The sequence below is a fragment of the Peromyscus maniculatus genome, chromosome 13 (assembly GCF_049852395.1).
Source record: "Peromyscus maniculatus bairdii isolate BWxNUB_F1_BW_parent chromosome 13, HU_Pman_BW_mat_3.1, whole genome shotgun sequence".
Taxonomy (NCBI): Eukaryota; Metazoa; Chordata; class Mammalia; order Rodentia; family Cricetidae; genus Peromyscus; species Peromyscus maniculatus.
In genome coordinates, this window is record NC_134864.1 from 11,573,605 (window position 1) to 11,580,000 (window position 6,396).

Here is a 6,396-nt window from a genome sequence, read left to right on the forward strand (position 1 = left end):
TCTGTGCGACATCTCCCTGTCATGAAGCAAGCTCTTAGCAAGAAAAGGTGGGTGGAGCAGCGTGCAGCCCAGAGGAGGTTGTGCCATGGCCCTGGGATTGTGCCGAAACCTTCTGGACACAGAAGGACTGAAATGTAGGTGTCCTTGCCGCAGCTCACAGGAACCCCACACATGCACGTGATTCCATAGAGTGTGTAGAGAAAGTAGTCGAGAGGGAGCAGCAGGTACCAGAGCAACACAGCCGTCTCAAGGATGCACCGTTCAGGTCGGGGAGAACCTTAGCAGTTAAATGTCTCCAAGTGAACTGAAATTCCAGAAGTAGGAAGAAATGTCAAAAAGTTATCCCTTAGGCCAGGCAGTGGCACACATCTTTAATCCCGCACTCCAGAGGCAAGGCAGGTGGATCTCTGTGAGTTCAAGGCCAGCCTGGTCTACAGACAGAGTTCCAACACAGCCAGGGCTACACAGAGAAACCCTGTCTCAAACCAAAAATAAGTTATTCCTTAAAACAGTTCCAAGTCCCAGAAAGAATCTCCAGAGTGGAACAGTGGAACAAACTGGAAGTTCAGTTTATGTTGAGAATGCCCCTGCTGAAAACATGGACAAATGTAATGTGGAAAAAAAAAACTGCTTCTTCATAGGAATATAAATGCAGAAGTCTTAAATAGATCAGCAAATCAAAAAATACTGCTTCTTGACTAAGGTTTTATCTCAGGAATGCAAGGATGGTTTAAGAGTAAGCAGCTCCTTCCTTGGGAGCCTGAGGGAGGAGGATTAGAAGTTTAAGGCATGCCTTGACTACAGAATGAAATCAAGGCCAGCCTAGGCAACCTAATGAAACCCTAACCCAGAATAAAAATAACAAGGGCCTGGGAGTACAGCTCAAGAATAGAATACTTGCCTAGCATATAGGAGACTCTTCAATTCCTACTGTTAGGGGGAGGGAAAGGAAACAGTTTATATAAATCACCATTTAGTGCAGTTAAAACAAACCAGTTATCTTAATGTTATAAAGACTCAGCTGTCTATAGTCCTGGATTCTTTTTCAAGGAAAACTAATTGTTATTGTTGTTGTTATTAGTATTGTATGCATGATGTCAGTGTGTGGCTGTGGGCACACATGTGCTATGGTGTACCCTATGAACCTCAAAGGACAGATTTGTAGAGCTGGTTCTCTCCTGCCTCCTTTGTGTGAGTCTGGGAATTGAACTCGGGTTGTCAAGCTTATGCAGCAGGCATTTACATGTTGAACCATCTCACTGGCTCTGTAGTCCTGAATCTTAACATTTTTATTCCTTTATAAACAAAAAGATGTCTTAAAGATTGTAGAATCTAGCCAGGCAGTGGTAGCACACACCTTTAATCCCAGCACTCAGGAGGCAGAGCCAGTCCAGTCTCTGTGAGTTCGAGGCCAGCCTGGTCTACAGAGCGAGTTCCAGGACAGGCTCCAAAGCTACACAGAGAAACCCTATCTCAGAAAAAAAAAAAAAAGATTGTAGAATCTAATAGATGAACTTGAGCTGTTGAGAAAGTCCAATGGGTAAGAAAGCTTGCTCTGCAAACCTGAGAGCCTGTGTTCAAATCCCCATCCCCACATTAAAAAAACAAAAAACTTCCAGGCGGTGGTGGCGCACGCCTTTAATACCAGCACTCGGGAGGCAGAGTCAGGCGGATCTTTGTGAGTTCGAGGCCAGCCTGGTCTACAGAGGGAGATCCAGGAAAGGCGCAAAGCTACACAGAGAAACCCTGTCTCAAAAACAAAAACAAAAAAAAAAACTGAGCGTAGCTTTCGACCACACTGTAACCTTAGTAGCAGATCTATGGTAGAGTGTGTGCTTAGAATGTGCAAGGCCCTGATTCCATTGCCTGGGGTTGGAGAATGACTGAGCGGGGAGCACTTTCCCCAATGGGTGACACGCTTATTTTTTTATTGTCACTGTGATAGGATGTCTTGAAGAAGTAGCAGAAGGAAGAAAAGGTTTAGTCTGGCTCATGGCTCCGTGGACAGAGTGGATTCCCAACAGTGGGAACTGACATCTACAATCGGGGCAAAGACCCGTCCAACCAGGGGTCACCACTCAGTGACCCATTGCAGCTAGGTTCTATGTCCTAAAGGTTCCACAACCTTCCCTAATAGAACACCAACTGGGGACCAAATGTTCAAATGTATAAGCCTCTGGGGATATTTCACCTTCCACCGGTAGCTCACGCACACTCGATAAAGCTACCATGCTGTCTTTCATCAAACCTGCACACCATGAATTGTAAGATACTGGCACTTTATGAACCATTAGGAAACCCTGCCAATGAGTGTACTGCTAGCTCTACCATTAGTTGTACACTGTATGCTCAGTCCAGAGACGTCGAAATGTGAATAAGGCAGATTGCATAAATACCAGTGCAAGAAACTGCAGTCACTGAAATGGAAATGTTTTGTTCAGAAATGAGGCAAGTAGATACTGATACAAGACATGTTTCCACCACGCCGGAACAGATTTGTTATATGGATGAAGTAAGTGGTGAAGCAGGGAGCATTTAGATAGAAATTACTTTGACTTCCTCCCTAAGGAGGGTTTCTAGTCATGAGACTGGAAACCAAACTTAGGAAGGAAAAGAAGTGACAGGTATTAGCTATCTGATAAAAGAGCCACCATTAAGAAAAAGGGCCCTTCTTACCAAAAGCCAAATTCAGAACAGTAAAGTAGAAAGTCACCTGTGTGTGAGACATTGTGATTTAGTAGATAGAGTGCCTACAGGACAATGCAAAAGTCACCTGTGTGAGACATTGTGACTTAGTATAGAGAGTGCCTACAGGACAATGCAAAAGTCACCTGTGTGTGAGACATTGTGATTTAGTAGGTAGAGTGCCTACAGGACAATGCAAAAGTCACCTGTGTGTAAGACATTGTGATTTAGTAGGTAGGGTGCCTACAGGACAATGCAAAAGTCACCTGTGTGTGAGACATTGTGATTTAGTATAGAGAGTGCCTACAGGACAATGCAAAATCAGTGTGTGAGACATTGTGATTTAGTAGATAGAGTGCCTACAGGACCATACAAAATCAGTGTGTGAGACATTGTGATTTAGTAGATAGAGTGCCTACAGGACCATACAAAATCAGTGTGTGAGACATTGTGATTTAGTATAGAGTGCCTACAGGACAATGCAAAATCAGTGTGTGAGACATTGTGATTTAGTATAGAGTGCCTACAGGACAATACAAAATCAGTGTGTGAGACATTGTGATTTAGTAGATAGGGTGCCTACAGGACAATGCAAAAGTCACCTGTGTGTGAGACATTGTGATTTAGTATAGAGAGTGCCTACAGGACAATACAAAAGTCACCTGTGTGTGAGACATTGTGATTTAGTATAGAGAGTGCCTACAGGACAATACAAAAGTCAGGCCTTCCAGAGGGCCCAACAGGGAAAGGCACCAATCCTGACGACTTGAGTTCTGTCTTTGAGAACCAACTCCTGTGAGTTGTTCTCTGACCACCACATGTCCATAGAGGTCTGCCTGCCTCTGCCTCCTGAGTGCTGCACACATACACAAGAGTGTGATTTTTTTTTTAATAAAAAGAAAAAGTCAGAAAACTGGGAATTTCCATCAGAAGAGACAGATGCATAACAAACATAAGGCTCTTAATAATCAATGAAGGGCAGTTAGTGCCGCTCATTGGAACTGCCTCTCAGTGGTAGAGTGCTTGCCTAGCGTGTGGCAAGCCTTGGCTTTTATCACCAGCACCACAAAACAATACAACAAACCAGAACAAAGCCGTTCTTGGAAAAGCCTCAGTGGGAACTGAGTAACTCAGGTTGTGGAGGTTGAGGGTGTAAGCACTCTGTTCTCTTGATGAGATCTGGGGAGCTCAGCATCCCGGGCCTGCAGCACCCCTCTGTCATCTAAGTTCTTCTTCACTCAGCTCCACTCTTCAGAACCCTTGCCAACATAACCAGATGTGTATACAAAGACTTAAACCCTGTCCAGTGCTGCCCACAAAAGTGAGGCCAACTTGAACCCTCAAACATCCGGGTCCTAATCCGAGACCTGATACAGCAGTAGAAGGGTTGCAGTTTGGATGAAGTTTATAAAACTCTGAGACATGGTGGGGAAATGTGACTGGAAGATAGATTGCTAGATGTAAGGACTGCTGTGAAGATAAAGGAGAACCCACAAGTCAGCCTTTCCCTTGAAACTGGATAGAATGAGGCCCGGTCACACCTTGACCTTAGTCTAGTGACCGACTTAGACCTGACATCTCCAGAACTGGGGTATGTGATGTGTCCTTTGTGTGGGGATTGGTTTTTCAAGACAGGGTCTCAGGCTGGAGGGATGGCTCAGCTGTTAAGAGCGCTAGCTGCTCTTCCAGAGGTCCTGAGTTCAATAATTTCCAGCAACCATATGGTGGCTCACAACCATCCCTAATGAGATCTGTTGCCCCCTTCTGGCCTGCAGGCATACATTCGGACAAAACACTATATATAGTAAATAAATGAATAAATCTTAAAAAAAAAAAAAAAAAAAAAAAAAAAAGACACGTTTCTCTGTGTAGACCAGGCTGGCCTCAAACTCACAGAGGCCTGCCTGCCTCTGCCTCCTGAGTGCTGGGTTAAAGGCGTGCAACATCACCGCCCGGCCCTTTGTGTGTTTTAAGATGGCAGCTAGGCATTAGCAATAGGAAACACACTGTATGAAAGTGGGCCTTTTTATTTCCCTGCATCTGCTTCTGGCTCCGTTGATGCCTAATCAAAGCGTGACTGGTTATTAAACAAGGTTTACTTCTGTCTGTGGCTAGACTGAGAACTATATCCCTTCAAGGTTGTTCCCCCCACAGGAACCCAGTACACCAGGAGGCCTCTGCTGGGAGGGCTGGGCCCACAGGGAAGTCCTCCCCTCACTGGACCCTCCAGAAATGACCTCTCCCCAGTCCCTCCTCTGCATCACTCCCCAACCAGAAGGTGGAAGGTCTTAGCCCCTGTTCCTGTGAGAGTCCATGGTCACCTCTGTCTGCACCCTCCTTTTCGGAGCCCACAGGATCTGCTCCCCTGTTTTTCTGTCCTGGTCATCCCACACCCACCTGCCAGCTCTCTCCCTGTCCCTGTCCAGTTCAGCTCTGCCAGCTGGGATCAGGAACGTGGGGTGGGACACGGCAGGGTCCCATAACACTCCTAACCCTGCTGCAGATTCACCATCTCTGCCACCATGGGGCATGGGACTGCGGAGGGGCAACCAAGGACCTACCTGCCTTCCTCCAGGTGGGGACCACATGCCCACTTGTGTGGGCATTCAGAGTAGAGAAGAGCTGGACAGAGTTAAGGTTGACCTATGGCCCCTATCCTGCTTCCCTCTCCCTTCCCCTGGGCACCAAGCCTGGGAAAGGTGTATGAGTAAGGGAAGGGGTTAGGGCACCCTAGGCAGGTGCCAGACCAAATGTGGTAGGTATAACAGAGGCCAAGAAAACACTGGGCCTCTGACCTGTGTGGGATATGGCCTGAGAGATCTCAAAGCAGTCTGAGGACAGCGGGCGGGAGAGGTAGAGGGAGCTGTCCTTGGGCAGGCCCTCCAGGGTTAGGTGTGGGAGCCTGTGACCCAATCACAGGCCCCATCCCCAGCTGGAAAAGAAACATACCGGGACCCTGTGGCCAACCTACCTGGACATCACAATTGCCTCCCCCCACCCCCACCATGGGTACCTAGCCTTTGGGGCAGGGTTGAGTAAGGGCTCATTCTCTTGCTGTGAAATAGTTTGTTTTTTTTTTTTCTTTTTATGTGTATGAGTGTTTTTCCTCCATCTAAGTGTGCTGCATTGCCCTTGGAGGCCAGAAGAGGGCATGGATTCTCTGGAACTGAGTGATAGATGGTTGTGAGCTGTCCTGTGGGTGCTAGGGATTGAACTCTGGCCCTCTGCAAGAGCAGCAAGTGCTTCTAACCACCAGGCCATTTTTTCCAGCCTCTGTGATGGACTTAGAAATGTCACATAAGCCAATAGAAAAAGAGCCAAATACAGCCGGTGTCAATGATGAGGGGTTTAGCTCTCCCTAGCGCCTGGGATCTAAGGAGACAGCTGCACTGACTAGTTCCTTCCCTTCCTCCTGCAAAAAGTAATGGAGTTTGAAAAAAAAACAAAAAAACGCCAACTCATGTAGGATTGTGTAGCATACACATGGGAATTTAGCCCATGGGAGCTGGTGAGATGGCTCAGTGAATTAAGACACTCCCCACCAACCAAGCCTGGTGACCCAAGTCCAATCCCTGGAAACCCACGTGGAGGCAGGAGAAAAGTGACCCTTACAAGTTGCCCTTCACATATGTGTGGTGGTATGCGTGCATGGGTGTCCACGCACACATACATTCCTAGGTGAATAAGTATAATTTTTAAATTAAAAATTTT